At 30.6% G+C, this 22,296-nt stretch overlaps 1 pseudogene; it reads right to left on the reverse strand.

Annotated features, from left to right (window-relative positions):
* Positions 1–12,116: 12,116 nt before the first annotated feature.
* On the reverse strand, positions 12,117–15,026 carry LOC100855349 (laccase-15-like; annotated as a pseudogene).
* Positions 15,027–22,296: the final 7,270 nt, after the last annotated feature.

The following is a 22,296-nucleotide window of genomic DNA, read 5'->3' on the forward strand; positions in this document are numbered from 1 at the left end:
TCATTAGGATTATTGAGCTTAGTTTTCCTTTGTTTCTTTAACCTCATTACCTTAGTCTACATTACATCTCGGATCTTAAGACCACCTTGAGACCATGACATCATGCATTATGCTTGATAGCTCACACGTGGGCGACATTTGAGATTGGTTAGAGATCACTTGGAGCATTATGAATGAGAAACTATGAGAGGGTTTACACTAATGCATAACCCTCTCATCGATTATTGATTTTTGATATGATAGCTTATACTAGGGCATAGTCATTTCATTCCCTCTCATGGAGCATGATAGATTAGGAGTCACTCGGATTCATATCGACATACATCCATTTTTGAGATATGGGTAAAGTTTTATTTTGATTACACTATTTACACTAGGTCATAGCCATCTCAGGGAGTTTATTCTAGGGCGTAGCCCAGTTATTGGTGATTAAATTTTGAGATAATAGCTTATATTGAGGCACAGTCACTTCATTCCTTCTCATGGAGCATGATAGATAAGGAGTAACTTGGATTCATATCGACATATATCCATTTTTTAGATTTGGGATAGAGTTTGATTTTGATTTGACAATTTACACTAAGGCATAGCCACCTCAAAGAGTTTATACTAGTGTATAGCCCTCTCATTGATGATTGATTTTCGAGATGATAGCTTATACTAGGGCATAGCCACTTTATTCCTTCTCATGGAGCATGATGGATTAGGAGTTGCTTGGATTCATATCGACATATACCCATTTTTGAAATCTAAGATAAAGTTTGATTTTGATTTGACAATTTATACAAGGACATAGCCACCTTAGAGAGTTTACACTAGGGCATAGCCCTCTCATCAATTATTGTTTTTTGAGATGATATGTTATACTAGGGCATGCCTTTATTCCCTCTCATGGAGCATGATGGATTAGGAGTCACTTGGATTCATATCAACATATATCCATTTTTGAGATATGGGATGGAGTTTGATTTTGATTTGACAATTTATACTAAGGCATAGCCATTATGCTCGATTCCCTACACTAGGGTATATTCATCTTTTGGAGGAGATTTGATACTCCCTTCACATTATTGTATGAAAATAATTTAAGGAGTAGAGATCTATCTTGATGAGATTGTGTATGTTACAAAATAACCATTCTAGAGATTACCTTGCATTGAGGTTTAACATTTCAGATGTTACCTTATATACTAAGGCATACTCCTCTTATTAGTGCTTGATTTTGAAGATGATTAATTTATTTGGGTCTTACCCATTTTGACTTGATATATTCATGTTGGGGCATAACCCACTTAGTTGGTGATTGATGATTTTTTTAAATGACAATTTATACTGAGCATAATCACTCAATTTGACTACCTACATTAGGGCATAACCATTCTCTTAGAGGTGATCAAACATTCTTTTCATATTGGAGTATGAGAGATGGTTGAGAAATATCAATTTGATGTTTTTTATATTAGGGCATAGCCATTTGAGGGAGTATTTATACTAGGGCATGACCATTTTATTGATTTTCTAGAACATTGGAATTAGGCCACTTGATTAAGATTTTTTATGGGTTATAGAGATGATGATGCCTTGGATTCAATTTTGTCACCATACCTGGTTTGATTTAGATACTTTCCTACATTTATTTCACACCATAACACTCCTCTTTTGTTATCTTCACACCTATATCTTGTATTCAATCCACTCATCTCATTCCATCATGACATATAAACTTATTTTGCTTCTAGATCATAGGAGGATGTAGACCAATCATGAGTTCCCTAGTCAAACTTTCATGTGCCTTTTGGATACTAAATTTAACATCTTCCATGATGTCAAGGCTTAGTAGATTGTCGATTGTTTGTGATGTTTTTCATTTGATAGTCTTCATTTCATGACATGACCTGGTGCATATTTAGACTTAGAGCTTTAGTTAGCTTTGTTTTTGTTCATCATCTGGTTTTATTTTGATAACATGGTCCCAAGACACATAGTCTTATATAGCTTTTCTAATTGAGGATTAGATATTTTTATCTTATTGTTGATGAGTGTATCTTAGAGTATGTTGGTTGTTGTATAACATTTCGTATATTTTGTCTTTTTTCTTTTTAGTCTTATGTTAGTTGTCTTTCAATCTTTGGTATTTTCTTAGCCATCATTTGAACCCTGAGTCACACCATTAGTTCATCTTTGTCTCACCCTGCATCAACCTCAAGCCACACTTTTAGGTCACTATTTGGCCATCGGTTGAACCTTCATGCATCTTTAAGTTTTCTCCTCTTATCTTATCTATCTTGTTCACCGATCAACCTAAGCTTTATTATTAGATCATCTCTTTATCATTTTAGATGAGCCTTGAGCTTTACAATTAAACCCTCTTCTCGATCACCCTTTAGCCTCAAGCTACACCTTTAGATCATCATTTAGCTAAGAGCCACATTTTGAGTATTATCCTAGTCACTTTTTCAGTCATCATGACTGTGCCTTACTATCAAAGTTTAACCCATTTTAAAGTTTCTATTAGGGTCAAACCCGACTATTTAGCCTTTTATGTCTTTATTAGTAGTGTACCCTAATTGTCCAACCTTTTTATGTTTTTCTATTAGTGTCATGCCCCGATTGTCCAACATCTTTTATGTTTTCTTATACCGCGCCCTAACTATCTGACCTCTTTTTATGTCTCCTGTTAAAGCTGCACCCTAGCTATTCAACCTTTTTATATAAATTTTTTTAGTATTGTGCCTTAACTATTTGACCTCTTTTATGTTTTCTTGGAGTTGCATCATGGTTGTCTAACCTTTATGTCTCTTGTTAGTGTCATGCTATGACTATTCGACCTTTTTATGTCTCCTGTTAGAGTTGTGCCTTGATTGTCTTACCTTTCATGTCTTTTATCACATTATGTTTTCAACTATCCAACTTTTTTATGTATTTTTTTAGTGTCATGCCCTAACTGACTAACATTTTTATACTTCTTTCATTGTTATGCTTAAATTGTCAAACTTTTATTGTCTTTTTTTAGTGTCACGTCCTAACTGTCCAACCTTTCTATGTCTTTTTTAATACACACCTCGACTGTTTGGCCCTTTATGTCTTTTTTTAGTGTCATGTCCTGACTATTCAACCTTTTTATGTCTTTTTCGTGTCACACTTAGATTGTTTGACCTTTTTATGCTTATCCCATTGTCGTACCTTGACAATTTGGTTTTCATGTTTTTTTAGTATTATACCTTGACTATTCGACCTCCTTTTTATGTTCCTCTTAGTGTTGCACTTTAACTGTTCAACTTCTTTGTGTTTCTCTTTTAGTGTTGTGCCTAAACTGTCAAGCCTTCTTATGCTTCTCCTATTGTTGCACCCCAACTATCCAACCTTTCTATGTCTTTTTTTAGTGTTGCACCCTGACTATTCGACCTTCTTATGCATCCTCCATTTTTGTGCTCCGCTTGTCCAATCTTTCAATATCTTTTTTTAGTGTTGTGCCTGACCATTTAGACTTTTTAGGTTTTTTTTAGTGTTGACCTTGACTATATGACTTTTTTGTGTTTCTGTTTAGTGTCACACCCTAAATGTTTGGCCTACTTATGTTTTCTTAGTGTCACACCCTAATCGACTAACTTTTTTATGTCTTTGTTAGTGTCACACCCTAACTATCCGACTTTTTTTATGTTTTCTATTAATGTCATGCCCCGACTATATAACCTCTTTTATGTTCTTTTAGTGTCACCCCCGTACTATTCGACCTCTTTTTGTCTTTATTAGTGTCATTCTTTGATTGTCCAACTTTTTCATGTTTTCCTAGAGTTATCTTCAATATCCAACATTTTCATGTTTTATAAAAGTCGAGCCCTGATTGTCCAACTTCTTTTAGGTTTTCCTAGAGTCGCACCCTGATTGTTGGGTCTTCTTTGTATTTTCTCTAGTGTCCATGCCCTAATTACCCGACCTCTTTTCATTTTTATTTTATTAGCCTTGAGTCTTTTCTCTAATCATTAGTTTCCTTTCTTTTCTTCTTCCCTCTCTTGTTCACCCATTCATTCCCTCCTTTGGATAGCAAGGTCCCTAGTGTTTCACATAGATATTGTCACTACCCTATTCAAAAGAGTCTCCCTTAAGATCCATGTAGATATTGCATGTTTCTCTATTAGTTGATCAATGAGCACATTTCATAACATTAGAGAGTTTGTTGTGTCTTACTAAGACAAATTTGGTGATCTTTCTTGTACTTTAGTAGAGCCCACTTTGTTTAGTTGGTTTATACACTTACTTCACTTGTGAACTCTTCTGAAAATAAACATATTCTTAGATCCCAAAATTTACCCCAAGCACATTCTCACTTTTTATTTTATTTTCTTATTTTAATACTATTTATTTATTTGATTTAATGTTATTTTTACTTTCTTTTTTTCTTTTTCTTTTTTTGTTCATTCCTTGTTTTTCACTTTTTTTTTTCTCCCACTATCGTGTAACTGCAATGCCCCATTTCCTCTTCTTATTTTTCCCTCTTCCTTCTCTTTTCTTTGTTTTTTTTTTTTCCTTCCTTTTTGTTTTTCTTTCTTTTTCTCTCTTCTCTTTAGCCACCCTCTCTCCCAAATGCATCTCCAACTGTCACCTACCTTCCCCATCTTTCCCTTTTCTTATTTCTTCTCCTTTTGTTTTTCTTCTTGTTACCTATTTCTCTTTCTCACCTTGAAGATCCATAACCATGGTTGCCCCATACTCACCATGCCATCGGCGAGCCATTATTGGACTATGATCCCTTTTCTCCCTTTATTTCTCTCTTATTATTATTATTATCTCATTCTTTCCTCTTATCCCTTATTCAACATTGCATTCAAGGAATTGGTAAGATTCTTTCTCCTTATCCGTTATACCATATTGCATTCAAGAAATGGGTAAGATGCTCCTTTTCATTTTCCTATTTTGTTAGTCATTTTATTTTTTATTCCTATAGTAATTGTTCTTGATTGTTGAGTTTACTTGCTTGGATTTTAGATACTTTCACTTGGAATTTGCATATTATATGTTGATCTTTTTTTAGATTTTAATAAATTAAGTTATCCAAAAATCTTTTTTTTTAAATAAATAAATAAATAAAATACATCCAACAAGACATTTTCATTAAATAAGAAAAATGGACCCAAAAATTTCTTTTAATAAAAATAAGTTTTAGACATCTTTTTTTTAGATAAAATAGTCCAAAAATTTTGTTTTAATAAAAGAAACAATTCATAATTTTAAAATAAATAAATAAATAAAAGTTCAGAAATCTTTTTTCAAATAAAATAAAATAAAAATAAAACAGCTTAGCAATCTTGTTTTAATGAAATAACAGTTCAAAAAATATTATTTTTAATAAAAGAAAGTTTTCTTAATAGAAAGTTTACATAAATGTTTTTTGAAGAATCTAAATTTTTTTAATAAAAATTCAAAAAATTGTTTTTAATAGCAAATGGTCTAGAAATTCATTTGTTTAATAAAAATTTCCAAAAAATTTTGATTTTTAAATAAAATTGTTCAAAAAGTTAATTTTAATAAAATAGTCCAAAAATTGATTTTTAAATAAAATTCTCTTTCCTTGATAAGAATGGGATTAAAAGTAATTTTTATAAATAAAGGTCTTAAAGAATTTTTTTAATAAGAATAGGATAAGTAAACCTTTAAGTCAAACTGAAAGACCTTTTTTTTTTTTTAATATATTGATAAACTAATCTCTTTCTAGATGAAATCCAAAAATTCTTTCTTAATAAAATTGGAATCATTGGGAATAAATTTGTGAAATTCTTTCTCTAAATAAATTGGTAATAAAGACTCTTTTTCTAGGTAAATATATATATATATATATTTAATAAATTGGGTTGAAATTCCTTCTTATAAACTTGTAAATATCTTTCTTTAAGTTTGTAGAAATTTTTTAAAAATAATTAAAGATTGAATCAAAACATTTTTTTAAATAAATTAGTAAAATTCACCCCTTCTTCATAAGGTAAACAAAAATCATTTCTTGTAAATCAAATCAAATCTTTTGTAATAAATTGAAGCCTTGTGAATAAATAAATTCAAATCATTAATTTGAAATTGGTGTTAATATAAATGAATTCTTTGAAATTTTTTTGAAATTGTATTATGATATTTGAAATAATAAATTTTTTCTAATAAATTATTTTGTGCATTTCTTATGTATCATTTTTGCATAACCTTATAATTTGCTTTTGCATTACTCCATATACTTATATTAATTTTTTTTCCCAATATCCATGATTAATTATTTAATTGTCATAATTCACTCTAACGTGCTTAGGAAAAACCTTTTTAAGGCTTAAAAGAGTGTTACTATGGTACCTTCCCATAGGTAACCTAACCTCTAAATTCAGATTCAGTTTTTGCAAACACGTCTTTTCTTTTAAAATGGAGTTACACTAGAGCTTTATTTCTTATTATTTATTTATTTATTTTAAATAATAAGTGATGACTCCAACTTTTCAAAAAAATAAGTTTTTTTTACAATAAAAACAAGTTTCACCGTCAAGTAGCGACGCACATGAAAAATATGGGTTCATAATTGTATTTCTTAGACTTAAAATATAAAACAATTACTAAATCAACAAATGTTGTAAGCTTTTAAATCTTTGATCATAAAAGATTCAAAGTACAATAGAACAAATATTTTTCAAAAGAAAAACAAAAGTTTAAAATGGAAAATCTAACAATAAAGACAATGAAACAAGGTGATATGGTGGGAGTTAAATAGCAAAATATTTTATCCATGAATATATAGTTTATTTTGTAGAAAAAAAGGTCAAAAGAAATATTGCATACATTAATAGATGAAGTAGATAAAAGGGATTTAAGTAATTTGATATCTACACTTTAGTTAGATAACATCAAATAGAAATTTGATATTATTAGTTTCCATACTGAATTTAGAAATCTATCAAATGGATGTTAAGATTATCTTTCTTTGAATGGTTATACAAATTAAAAGTATATGGGGCAACCTAATGGATTTATTATTCTAGGACAAGAACACAAAATTAGGGATAGATACATTTAGCTAGGTTGGTTTTTAACCAATCCAAGAATCAAATAGGAGTTGATTGGTTTTAACTAAAGTACAACAAATTTATTTATTTACTCAAACTAATCCAACTTAATATCAGTTCAACTCAGTTTAGACAAAAAAATGGAGTCTATATGTTTTTTTCTCCACATTGACCATACAACCAAAATGATCAAATTGTTTTAGATAAAAATAAATTTTTTTACAAATAATATAATTAAAAATTTTTAAAATAATGTGTAGGAGTAGACCTATGGGTTATTTGCTTGTTGGGAGTAAGTCAATGAGCAGTATTATTGACATATTGGGTGCTTATGACTTGAAATTATATTATCATCATTATTAACTCCCATGATCTTAAATTTTAGATCATGTTTATGCCATAAGCAACTTTTAATTTTTAATAAAGCCATAGGAGTTAGGTTCCAGACCTCCAACACCAAATTGTAGCCCATCTAAGTTGGCTTTGGATGTGCATGATTTAACTCACAAAGTCCCAAGATTCTCCACAACACTCTAAAATCCAAGAAATCATATTTGTCCCACTCCTCTACTATTTAGGTTTGTTTGCCAGTCCACTTTTGGTAAGTGATCTAGGTTGAAGCTGCCATAAGCCAAATACTCAAACTAGTTTGATCTCTAGTTTCACTATACAAAAAAATAGAGTAATTCAAGTAGAAAGACCAATGGCACATTCATGACAAGTTTTGTTGTCAGGAGGTTTACAAATAGTCTGTGGAGATCATTTTCTAGTATAATTTGGGACAACTACTGGTGGGGTTGCCTATCAACTATTATCCAATGCTAGTTAGGCTATCAAACAATGCAAATTGAAGATTTAGGGGCCAAATGAAAGTAACCAAGTCTGAAGTTGATGGAATTACTTATTAGCGCAATACAAAGGCTTATCTTAAGCACCTTCTCAATACAATGCTTCAAGTGGATTAACTACATTCATGCACTAAAGACTTCCACAACAAAGGAAATTTTGCAAGAATAATATAAAGAGCTACTACAAAAGAGAATAGTCTTGTGAACATATGTAATCGATTTTGCATTAATTAAGTAAGAAGGCTTCTAAAGTTGGATAAGTTGTTTAGAATTTTTAATAGGGAATTTGAAAACATCGTATAATTGATCTAAGAGATGTTTACTAAGTTTTATCATGATAATAAAGTATTGAGAAAAAACTGTACCACCAAAACCAAGTTGTATTTGCTAATAATACTTGCTACATTTCTATTAAGAAAGAAACTATCTAGTGATAGAGGACAAGTTAATAATTTTAGTTCATGAAGTTTTCACTGCCCAAGCTAACATCAAAAGCTATAACAAGACAAATCCTAATAAGGTAAGATAAAAGGCTCACAGAAGGACATCTTGCTCCTTGTTGAAAATCCCATTCAATCGCAAACTTACCACATCAAGAATGCTCCCTCTACTATAATTTTCTCATACCCAATCCACAACACTATTATTATAGTTGTTTTGCATGCCCTTTTTTTTTTTTTGGCTTTCTAAGTTAATTTTTATTTGGTTATAGCAATAGATTCATTGGTGTGTTAAATTCTCTTATGGGTAATTCCTCAAACATGTTGTCCTTATTGTTGCTATTAAGTATTGCAATATGAAATGATAAATTAAAATTCTTATATTTAAAATCAAATGGAAGCACAAGAATTAAAAAATGCAAACATAAGAGAAACACTCAAATCCAATTCCAAAGAGTAGCATCAAAATTTCCATATCTACAAAATTCAAGTGTTTAGATTTCCAAAAATGAATAAATAAATAAATAAAATAGGGTTCATTGAGAGAAGACCTACATCTATAAAACATCAAGGTGTGAGGTTAAGAGAGAGAAATTCAATCCATACTTGATACGGAGACATGGATTCAAACACATTGACTAGATTTGAAGAATGCAATTCATACATGGGAACTTGTATACCAAAAAAATGTTGGTTTTTAGAGGCACTAGAAGGTGGTTGAAGTAATGGTGGTGGCTGTTGAAAGGGTCGATGGTGGTGGAAAGCCATTGTACACCACTGGTGAAGAGGAAGTTAGTTGAATTGGAGACTCGGTGAAGAAGATAATGTGAGCTTGGTAAAATTTCCTCCAACTTTTCCTTCTCTCTCTCTTATTTTCCTAACTAATTTTTAAGGAAAGTAGTAGGGAAAATATTACAAAATTTTCTTTAGTATTTTCCTCTTTTTTTTCCATCATATTTTTCATGTCACTCAAACTAAGGAAAATAATATTCCACAACATTTTTTTTTCCTTTCCCTTACATTTTTTGAAAACTAAAAACAACCTTTATAAATAAAAATTAAGAATTACAGCAAGACTATATATTCTTCCTCTTTATTCCTACATTTCTATTTCACATCATATTTTTACTCCCTTCTTCAATCAGCATTCCTCCCTTTATATAGAGTTATCTTCACACCAATTCATAAGATAAGAAAGATGAATGAACCTTGGGCTAAGGTTGGACAACTGGTGGCAGCTAGTCAAGGCTAGAAGTCAACTTTTGATTGATTTTTTGGGCATGTGCAGCAATGTGTCGACCCCTCTTTAGCATGAAAATGGCTAGAACATGTTAAGCTCTCTTATTAGATGATGTGTCAACCATGGGGCAATCATAGGGTGGGGAATATATGGTAATTATGCAAAAAAAAATAAAAAAAATAAAATGGTATCCAATTATATAGAAAGACATCTTCCAACATTTGATATAAATATGTAAAAATTAAGAGAAAATATTTATAAAAAAACATATTAAATCTAAAAATAGGGACTTAATAATAAAATAAAGTAAAAATGTAAAACTAAAACCAAATATTAAATATGAAAATAGTTTAAGCATTAAAAATATCATTATTTATGTTTAATCATTGGGTTTGCTAGAAGAGTTTATATATATATATATATACATATATATATATATATATATATATATATATATATATATTAGTTTTTTTCTTTTTTTAATCCTATCTCTACGGTTGATATTAACTGAAGTGAACTTGTTATCAATAGATTCAATTTAGTCATGTTGGTTGATATCAATAGGTTATTTTTAACTAAATAGAAAAAAATAAAATATTTTTTTCTTTTTCTATTGAACCAAAAAAACAAACATCATCTAGAATTTTAGGTAATAAAAATGCTTTGACTAGAAACAAATTTCATATGGACCACTGTCAAATACCATACACGGGAGAAATCTGGATCCTCACTCTTTGATTCTAATGATGTTACCTAAAACAAAATTATATTTCATGTCCTCTATTATGAGTGGACAACCATTCCTTCTATTAGATTTTAGATAAAGAACGAATATTGAAGATTGGAGATATAAGAAATTAGGAGAGAAATTAGGAGATCCTAATTTTAAATATGTAACAAAGTTCTATAATCACTTCAATCCACATTTTAAAAATTATATTTCTTTCTAATATAGGAGCAAACTTTTTCTTTCTTTCTTATAAATTTCATTTGAGAATGATTTAAAAATAAATAAATAAAGGCCCTTCTAAATATAAAAAAAAACACTTTCTTAAAAAAATTAATTAGGTGGATGGTAAGGTCAAATTCGGGATAGCTTCATATTTTTTGCTTTAACGGAAAATAAAAATAAAAATTAAAGTAATAATTTTTAAGGGGTAATATTGATGTTGTAAAAGTTTTATTAAACATGAAAGAACTCCTTATGTAAACAAAAATAGAATTATAAAATTCTTATAAGAAATAACATTTTTATGACTTCAACATGAAACATTTTTTAAAAGTTATAAGTTGAAAAAAAATAAAATTAAATAGGTGTAAAAAATTTTATTCAATTTAATTTTATTTATTTTTAACTCTTAAAAGTCAGTCCAAATAAAATTTAAATTTATTTGAAAATCAATTTTAAAAATCCAAAAAGACACTTAAAAATTTCTTAATTTTTTTTAAATTTACGTTTAAATACTATGTGATTCTTTTTAAAATCATTTATAAATGGATAAAAACATTACAAATAAAAAACATTTCAATCACAATTAATTTATTTTTTAATTCATGAAATTTTATTTATTGTTATTTATTTTTTGGGATTTAATTCTTTACAATTATTTTTGAGTGTTTATAAAGTATAATTAGGCCATGCCCAAATTTATTCCTTTAACTCTATCTATTAGGTATAGGTAGCGTAAAATTTTGGCCTCTCTCCACCTATCTTCGCTTCTGACATTGTCATGCACTGCTTCATCAACTTTAGGTCATGCCCAAATTTATTCCTTTAACTCTATCTATTAGGTATAGGTAGTGTGAAATTTTGGCCTCTCTCCACCTTTCTTCGCTTCTAACATTGTCATGGACTGCTTCGTCAACTCTAGCCACAGCTACTAATGATGGAAGAAAATGAGACAAGGTCAATGAATAATTTATTAATTTATTTCTTAATTCAATAGCATTGAAATGTCAACTGGACTTTACAACTTTCCTGCCTGCCAACTTAATTTATTGACTTATTGGAGAGTTAGGTCAATTGCAACAACTTAGTTAATTGGTAAGTGGCTTTTCTCTATACCATAAATTCAAATGATCAAGTCCTATGTTTTATTTTACAAAAATCAGTGATTTGTTTTATTATTTTAAATTTAAAGAAGCAGGAAAGGGTTTACTTTAATGTAAAATAAAAAAAAGTAAAAAATAAAAATGGGAGTTGAAAAGTAATCAAATCACTAAAAAACAGATTTGGAGTTCTTTTGGTGTGGGGTTAAACTCAATTTGTGGTCGGTGATTTTTTTTTTTCCTTTTCCTTTATCTTGGTGTAGATTTTGTGATATTGTTACTAAAATAGAAGGTAAAAATATAAATTATATACAAATTATTTTAACTATTGTGGACATGGCATTGGGAGGCTTCTTAGCATTGTACTCAGCTATTTAATGAGCTGTTCATATTGAAATTAATTAAGGTTGAAACAGGAACACAACATCAAATTCTATTTTCCATAATCAAAGACTTCCGTGGAAAATTCCACCATATCATATCTCAAAGATTATTCAAATTCCATTATCTTTATAGACTTTTAACAATCCAAGAAATTGACGTTAATAATACTAGACAATATCTACGACTTTACATTATTCTTCTTATGAGCAGAAAATAAATCATGAAAGCTGAATAACACGAATATTCAATGAAATCTTTGGCATGTTATTTCTTTGCAGCTTCAACATGGCGGCATGTCAGATGGAGGAGGTAGCATTTGAGCTTCTGGGTGTTTACCATTTTTCACTATGAACGCTGTTTCCATGCCCCAACTCAGATGGCGTTCTATATGGCAGTGCATGAACCACACTCCTGCAACAGAGAAAATACACAACATTACACCTAACTTAATTTTAATATTAAGAAAAATTATTTCCTTGATCTGCAAGTTGGCAGTTTCAAGGGTTTTTTTTTTCTTTTTCTAATAAAGGACATGAGTGCTTGCAACATACCAGGGTTGGATGCCTCGAATCTGATTGTAGCCCAACCATTCCTAGGAACATAGATGGTATTCTGATGGGGAGGATCCACCAGATTGTAGCGCAAAGGATCCCTATTTTCATCGAAATTCCCAAATCCCCATCCAACAACATAGAAACTCTGTCCATGGAGATGCATGGGGTGGGTTATCCCTCCAACCAAGTTTGTCCCTTGAAAAACAATCTCCACTGTGGAGTTATACTCGAGCACCCTTACTTCTGTTCCGGTGCTTGGCAATTGATAGACTAATGGAAGATAATCATATGTAAAATTGAACACTAGTGGTGGAAAGCTAGGAAATTTATCTCCATATACACCAGTGATGTTATAATAGTAAGCTTCTAGTATGTCAATTGTAGGGGTATGAAAGCTTATGTTGTTTATACTTGAGACGGTTCGCGTCCCATTGGCCCCTAAACATGAATCATTGACGCATGGGTACGAGTTTAAAGAAACGGTGTAAAACAGGTTAGTGCTCGTGCTCAATGGGACATTGCAAGGATGTTCCGCATCTACTAAGCTTCGGAGGTTGGCCATGACCTGAAGCGTTGCATTTGTGTCATTGTATGCAGGTAAATGAGGTAAGAAGGGAGGTGAAGATGGAGTGTAGTTTCCCTTGTATTGTACAATAGCTGTGGTGGTTGTGTTATCATAAATATTAAGACCTGTTGGGGCTTCGGAATAAGTTATAGCCGCCATGTAATAGTGATCCGAACGTTGGTTAGCTTCTAGTAAGACATCGAAGGTTTAGCCAGGAAATATTGTGATATAATCTTGTGTCAATGGTTTCGTGTAGCTACCATCTGTTCCAACCACTATCATTTTATGCTTGGCAATGGAGAAGAAGAGAGGCTCGTGCAAGGCAGCATTGATTATGCGAAGTAGATAGGTCTTTCCATGATCCACCGTTAGCTTGAATGTGTCTGCAATTAGAAAGGGAAAGTTGTATTCTTATGACTAGCCAAAAGAAAAAGGAAAAGTTTCCATGAGGATCCACCAATTATGAAGTGATTGATTGATCAGGGGTGTAAATTTGGCTCCATAGTTCAAAATTATATTATAAATAGCCTTTTCTCATGTGTTAAATCATGGCTCTACCATCCTCATAGCTATAGTCCTCTTTCTTAGCATTAAGCTTTAAATATGTTAATGTTAATAAGAAAAAGTAATATGGTCAACATACAAGAAAATGAAATAGTGTACAATTTTAAAATGGGAAGTTAAACTTAATTTGTACTTGATTTTGAGCATGGAAGTAGATCACCAGGTTGTCCATTTATCAATAAAGAATTAGAGGCATTGCCATCAGCTCCGACTGCAAGCACTTCATCTCGAACCGCATTCACATCACTCTTCCACCATTGTCCTGCATTTCAACAACTCCAATAATTTTAGATTTTGTTTCACGGGTTAATTCATAATATGTAAATTAACATTTAAAAGTAACAACACTTATACCTAATATGATGAGAGATTCTGCGTTAGGTTTGTGAAAAGGATACTTGGTTCCATTCTTGGGATAAATGATTATAGCTCCATGAACGGTGGCTCGGGTCCAATCACTGTGAGCATGCCACCATAAAGTGCCTTCCTCAGAGGAAAGGATGATCTTCTGACTAAACTTTGACCCTGGCTGAATTGGGCATTGTGTGATATACTCAGGACCATCTGTCCATGGATATCTAGGCATGTTCACCCCATGCCTACAAAACAATAACTATACGTTAAAACTAGTACTTATTTTCGAACTAACAAAAGATGGAATGCAACAACATATTATCATAGTAACAAGTAACATCAACTGTATTTCAATGGAACTGAACCAAATAACCCTAAAGTATTGTTTTAAATTTGACTTTGTTTGCAAAGCAATATATTGCAACCCCATCTTAAAAATAAAAGAATGTATGCCATGTAGGCATGTTGCCACCGCTCTTTCTCTAAGACATGTTCAAGACCTACCAGTGAATGGTGATGTTTTCTTTTCCCCTGTTATAAACGTCGACAATGATTGTCTCTCCTTTCATAGCATGTATAGTTGGTCCCGGAAATTGTCCATTTACTGTTAAGATGTCCTTGGTGCTACAAAGTCTTGTATATGAAGCTTCCCTCACTTGCAACCAATTAAAAGTTAACCATGCAACCTCATCCCAAAAGAAATATTACATGCATGAATAGTTGCATGGATCCATTTATGCAAGTGTATAACCAATTAGAAATTGATACCATGCATGAACGACTCAACGATACCAGGGTAAGGGATCCTACCGTAGAAAATGAGAGTCATATTGCTCCCTAAATATTATGATCAAAAGGTGTCATTAAGGCCAAAATCATATAAAATATTTACCACAAAAGTATGCCGACGGGTTGAAGCTTGGCAATGGATGTCACCACCAAAAAGTTGAAACACTAAAATTTGCAAGAGGAAAACCTTCATGATCAGCCACATCTTCTTTGGAATAGAAGCGTCTTCTCTTGTCCTAAACAGAACTCCTTCAATTTTCTTACTCCTTTTGATGTGTTTCTTTCATATATATGATTCATTATATAGTCATGATAATTCTCTCGGGATTCAATACTTCCTCTCCACGTTTCAATATAATAGGAAGTGATTTGAATGTGTGCTGGCTTTTAATGTTCTTTGACCACTTCAATGAGCAGTTTACGTACACGTTATTTTATAATAAATTTCTTACAGGTTAGGTACAGATTATTTCAAGAAATGTTAATTAAGACATGAAAACTTTGACTTCGCATATAGTTATATAGTACCCTTATCAAGATTGGTCATGAAAGTCAACTAATTTTAAGAGTTATTTTAAAATTATTTTTTAAGAATTATTTTCGTAAACATTATTTAGAAAATCCTTATTATTAGTCTCACTTGTTTTCATGTTACTTAATACAATTAATAGTGCAGAACCGATGTTATTGTTTTCGTATGAATGGGACAAAGTTGTTTCCCAATTTTTTTGAAACTTGAGAATTGAGATTATAAAAGACATGATGATAAACTAATTTGGTATTTCATAATTTTCCATAAAAAACACAAAAATATATTTTTTAAAAAGTTGAAAATAGAATACGAGCAACTCCTTGTATGTTGTGAATCACTTTAAACATCTATTGGGACTCATACTATCTTTTCTCTCAACAAAAAATAATTTAATAATAATAAAAATAAAATAATTATAGATTTTAAAAAATATTTTTCAAAATAAATTCAATCTATAATTTATTTGTTCGTATGATATGTATATCTTGATTATAATTTTTACAAGTCTATCTTCTAGAATATTTATAGAAATATTTTGAACAATTTTCATTATTTTATAAGAAAATCTAATGTTATAATAATATATAAAAAGACAAATGAAATTGAATAATTAATATTTAATTTAGAAAATTGATCGAAATCTAATAACAAGTCAAAAACAAATTAACTGATTTTTAAGGTTCCCACCAAACCAACCAATTGTGAGTCATCATGGATGGGGAGTCTCACTCTTATAACAATACTTAAATAGCATGTTACTATGAGGCCCTTTCTGTGATTCATAGTTAGGCAGGCCACCTCAGTTTTTACAAAGGAAGTTTGGAATTTAATATTTGTTCAATATAGTAAAATAATTTAATAAATAAAGTATTTAACAATTATTTTATTCTGCTTAATGGCTTTAAATTCTGAACTCTGCATTATTACAAAGTGTTTTGTGTAATTAATTTGATAAATTGACATATTATATAATAAGTCTACGTGGCACTCATTTGTGATTATTATAAACCAATTTTAGAGGAATAAGCCAATTTAGGAGGAATTTGAGGTCCAAATCATATTATTAAATTGATATGATTTTTTATGGTTCATTTAAAAGTATTTGAATTTTGCAGTAGTCTTTTTGTCTTCTTTTAATAACACAAAAAGGGGAAAATATTAATGGTCAATTATCCAACTACTCCAAATAGATTGCTTGAGAGGAAAAAGGATTCCGTAAAGGATAAGGGAGAATTGTGATTTGAGGTGAGGTGAACCTCAACATTCATCAAAGATGCGTAGATCACTTTTTATTGATTTTAAAGATATAAAATAGTGATGGACTAAAATATCTATTAATCTTTTACATAAACTTTTTTAGGCTTTATTGCACTATTGTTCACACAATCGGAATAATTCTATTTTAACAATTTGGATTTTTTATTATTTTTCAAAACTATTTTTTTTATAAATAATTGAAAATCAATATTATTTTCTATTTTAAATTATAAATAGAGAAAAATTATGTTAAAAAAATATTTTAAAAAATACTTTCTAAAAAAAATATGATAATACGATTTTTATTTTTTATATTTTATTTTTGAAAAAATGTTTAAGTAAAAATTGAAAACTATTTTTAAAAATAAAAATTGAAAACCTTGTTTAGTGCTTTTTTTTATATGAAAATAATAAAAAGAATTGAATTTCATCATTGATTATCCATTTTATTTTTTCCATTATATATATATATATATAGATTAATTGTGCATATTTTAATCTTTTAATATAAATTACTTTCTAATTTAAATAAATAAAATGAAATAAGTAAATAAATTTGGGGTTATTTATATTTTCTAACATATTTTATATTAATATTTTTTAAGATTAAATAAAAAAATTTATTCTTTTTTCTTTATTTCCAAAAATAAAAGGAAATAAATAAATAAATTTGGTTTAAATAATAGTTTTTAAGTAATTTCTTTGTCTTATTTTTAATTACATTTTGCATTGAAAATAAAATAAAATAAAATAATATGTTATTTATTTTAATTATTTTAAATGTCAAACCATTGGGAACATAGTTTACACACTCATGTGGACATAATTAATGCATATGTATGGAATTTATACCATTGTACAAGGCTATTACACTAATTGTACAAGGAAAATACACTAATTGTACTAGAGGTGTACAAGACTGTACATTTTGAACAACTTTCTTTTTTCTTGTCATCTAAGGATTGTACACTCTCCTACCACAAATTCTTTCATTTCATGTACTTTATTGAATTCGCATATGACAATTCAAGTCTATGAAGGATCACCTCCATTTCAATCTTGTGTCATTTATTTCTATTAAATGGGGTGAGACAGGACAAAATCATATTCGAACCTGTCTTGAAGTTGGTATGAGGGCAAGATGGGTTTCTAAAAAAATCAGCCTCATTGTCATTCTTAGGTACGCATCTATACCAATGAAAACTTTTACATCTATTAAAAAATTTCAAAAATTCAATGTCCTCGATGTTAATTGACTTCACCAAACTACCCATACTTGTAAATCCATTTGCTTATGTTAGCAATGAGTTGTAAATTATCCTATGAGCTTGCATGGTGTTTTGTGTTCTTCTTAGTTGCTTCTTGCCTTACTTCTCATCATATTGGCTCCTTTGTAGGACAAACTTGCAATAATTCGATTCCTTCCATATAAACATTGTTTATTTTGGTCTAGATGAAACAAATACCCTTTATATATAAATATTGTGTGTTTTGGTCTAATGAACTTGTGAGATTGTTCAATGTAGATATTGTTTATAATAGTCCAATGAGTCAGGCTTGCAAGGTCAAATACCTCTTGAGAGGTCGAATAGACAAAGGCAATTCATTCTAGTAGATATTGTCTACAATGATCTAATGAATATGAGGGATGGACTTGCAACATCAAATACCTCTTGTGGGACTGAATAAACAAAAGCTCGGGTCAGAATCAAATACCACACTAGTCCAATAAATCTTTATATCTTTAAAATGGGTAGTTCTTTGATACCCGACCATTATTTATTTTGGGGTACCTACCCACATTTGACCCCACTAATAAAATGACATGTATAAAGTGTATGAGATTAAAAAAAAAAAAAATACTTGTCAAATAGGTAAACATGACCCATTGATAAAAAAAATAGTTATCAAATAGGTAAACATAACCCATTGATGAGAAATAATCACATGCATCTCATATGTATGTAAATATTACAATTTTCTTTTTATAATTTAAGATTAAATATCAAATACAATTTGTTATTTGATGAAATACGTAACCGTTATCTAAAATAACAAAATCTTATCAACTACCCTTGTATTCTCATTATTTAAATATACAAAAAGAGATAATAATTTAATATGAAAATTAAATAGATTCAACTACTATATTGGAAAATATGTGAAAATATGCAGGATGGATTTTGGTAAATCACATTTGTAGATACATTTTGAAATTTCTTGAGGAAGGAAAACAAAAAATTTGAATTTCTTGAAGAACATACTGTAGGAAGGATTTCAAATGATTAAAAGTGTTAAAGGTAATATTTGATACTTTTTTATTTAAATATAAATTTTGTAAGTAGAAATGTCATGTTAAATAGCATTTGAATATGTAATGATTTATAAGATTTGGATTTTATAATTTTTTTTATGAGTTTATTATTAACAAGATTGAGCTGATTTAGTCATCATTTGTTATCAAATTGTTTTCAATATTTTTATATCATTTTTTTTTTGTGTTCATAGATTAAAATTTATATGTTTTGAAGAAGGTAAATGACAACCCGACTCTTGGTAGCTTGGCATGTAAGGGTATTAACAAAATTTATACCTAAGGTCCTTACACTAAAGTAGCAAAGCTACTATAGCATAGTGGCTCTAGGATCGAACACTGGGAAGGGTTTTTACTTTAACTGGTGAAGTTCGGAGGATGGAGTGAACTTTTCTTAATAAAAATTAGGTTAAGATGAAAACATAAAAAGATGAAGGTGTTGTACTAAACTAACATGAAAATGGGTTAAAAGATGGAAAAAGAAGTTTCTCAAAGCTTTGGATAACTATGCTTAACTCACTGTGTAAAAATGGAGATTTTGGAACTTTTCACCTCGAGTTGGGGAAGCAACTAAGGTGATGCTTACTTCCCGAACCGGTATGTGTTTAACAACTGAGTTTTAGTCCTTCAAAACTTACAAAAAGGGTAGTTGAACCTCATAAATGCTCTTTTAATGATATAGGTCATCTCCTCGACTTGCAATACAATGGCTCGTAGGAGATAACTAATGAACGTCAGTGGATCTAACAATAAGAATCCACTGAGACCAAAAGGTTATCAAGTATTGGCCATTCAAAGCAAGTCAGAGGGATTAAAAGCTTTACTTTGAATGAAAACATTTATGACGCTCAGCTACTTACATTCATGGCTTGGAAATCTCCATCCTGACACGGGAGCTTCACATGGCATCCATTACTTCAAGAAACTAAAAGGTTTTAGCCTCTCATCCTTGGGGATTTCATCCTCCAAGGATGTTTGGCTACTAAGAAAATAGAAAATAGTAGAGAGAAAAAGAAAGCAAAAAGATACTTTGTATTTAGCTAAGTGTCAAATTTACATAAGTTGGTCTCCTGGGGAAAGTTCCCCGACCGTCATAAAATGAAAATTACAAAACAATATATAACAGGTTGTTTACCCCTGTATCCTTGCTTAACAACTAAGGAAACATCTAATTGGTGGATTACAAGGAGAGAATTGGGATTTAGACAACAAATATCTGAAGCAAAATATCAAAAAACGTTGGTCGCAAATATCTGGAAGCACTCAGGAGAATTTCGCAGGCGCACAAAATGGCTGCGAAATTTCGCAGACGAACAAGATGGCTGCGAAATGATTTCGCAGCCCTGCGAAATGATTTCGCAGCCCTGCGAAATTGGCCTTCAGCTTGGAGTGATCTGCTTCCATTGGCTCTAACTTCTTCATTTCAACTCTGATTTGCGAACCGTTTGAAGCATTGGATCGTTGACTTCCCGATCTTCGAAATGACATAAAGCATGCATAAATTGGACTTTAGGAAGTACTCCAAAAGTGGCTGAAATGACTGTCATCAAGAATGCTTCAAGGTAGATTCTCTCTTTACTTCTCCTCCTTGCATTCCGGATTGGTTATGGCAAAGGACTTTAAGGCTTCAAAGCTCTGATTCTTCATGTTTCTGAGCTTTCCATTGCTTTGCCATGGATTCCAAATAACTCTCCTCCATCTTGGATTGCTTTGGTGATCAAATTACTAACAAAAACACCAAAACTTACACAAAGTGATTAGAAGTGATTGCAAAGGTCCTTAATATGTCAATTGGGTTAAAAGGCAATAATTACTACTCAAAAGTGTTTAAAAGAGTTAATTACAAGCTAACAAATAGCACTTTTTGAGTAGTAATCACTCCCCCCAACCGACATATTGCTAGTCCCTTAGCAATGAAGGAGAGAAAAATAAAAATAAACATTACTATAATTTACAACATCATGCTGATCAAAAAACAATTCTCAAGTGGCATGATGATCTAACTCTCACATGGAACATTAAAGAAATAAAACTCAAACTTCAACAAGAGTTATCAAATAACTTGTCTAATCACAATTCATAAAGAGAAGGCATTATGCAAATTTAAGCTTTTGAAAGAGTTTCCACTCCCAAAGGGTCAAACCTTACTCTTCCACAAAAAACTAAGTGTTATTTATTAGTTTCCGAATATAGTATGTTGAACTAATATCTCCCCCCTAACCTAGTTCTTTTTCAAAGCTTAGCAAACTGATCAACCTCCAATAGGTTAAGAACGCACCTCTTTTTTCACAATTTTTTCATTGTAGGAGTACAAGGCTTAAAGGTATTATTTTTTAAATTGTCCATGTAACGGGGGTCCATCGATGACTCCCAACCAATTAAGGTTTAGGGCATCAAGCTTTAAGGATCTTTCAACCACTAACTCCTCGGATTTTACCCCGGACTTTTGAGAATATATTTTTAATACCCAAGCACCTACAGTATGTTAAACTCCACCTATTCACCTTTGTAACGAGCATTGAGGTCGGTGACTCCCAACCAATTAAGGCTTAGGGCACCAGGTTTTAAAGATTTTCACCATATACCCCTCAGACCTTGCTAGGGTTTCAAGGCAAGCAAACATTTTTTTTCTTTTTTTCAAAGACTCATTGGCCTTTTACAAGGTGTCCCAACACTATTAAATAAGGTCAAAGGTACCAAGTCTAAAATTTTCCTAAGTCAAGAGGGAAATAGTTTTTCATCTTATAATCGGAACCTATTGTGCACAGTGTGTGAATAGCTTAAAGTGGAAGACATAAGCTTGAATTCAATAGAAACTTCAACAATTCATCAACTTTAATAAACATAATACAAACTCTAAGTCAAGTAAAAAGACAAAAATTCAATTTCTCCCATTTCATTTTTGAGAATTTTTCCTTAATAACCATGGAGAGTAGAGAAAAAAAAAACTTAAAAAATTCAAAAATTAAGCGAAAAGCAACTAAATTACCAAAATAACTTAGCATTATTAACAATACTTACTTCCTCAACTCTCCCCCCAATCAAGCTGAACATTGTCCTCAATGTGACAAAAGCGATTGAAAAATAGGGAGGAAGTGGTACCTCCTGAGTGACATGGAGTTTGAGTCGTATAGGAGAAACCACATGTTTCAAAGAAAACATAAGAGTTAGTGAGTAGAGGAAATAGAAAAATGCTAAGTTTAAACAAAAATGATGTCTATATATGATGTATCATCAGTAATACATCCAATCCCAGAATATAAGACATCAAAATATGAAATTATTTACACTAATATAATATGTAAATACAAAAAATAAAAAGATGATCAAGTAGTGGTAGGGTCATGTGGAGCTGATGCATCTGTGATGGCC

The sequence above is a fragment of the Vitis vinifera genome, chromosome 18, assembly GCF_030704535.1.
Source record: "Vitis vinifera cultivar Pinot Noir 40024 chromosome 18, ASM3070453v1".
NCBI classification, from domain to species: Eukaryota; Viridiplantae; Streptophyta; class Magnoliopsida; order Vitales; family Vitaceae; genus Vitis; species Vitis vinifera.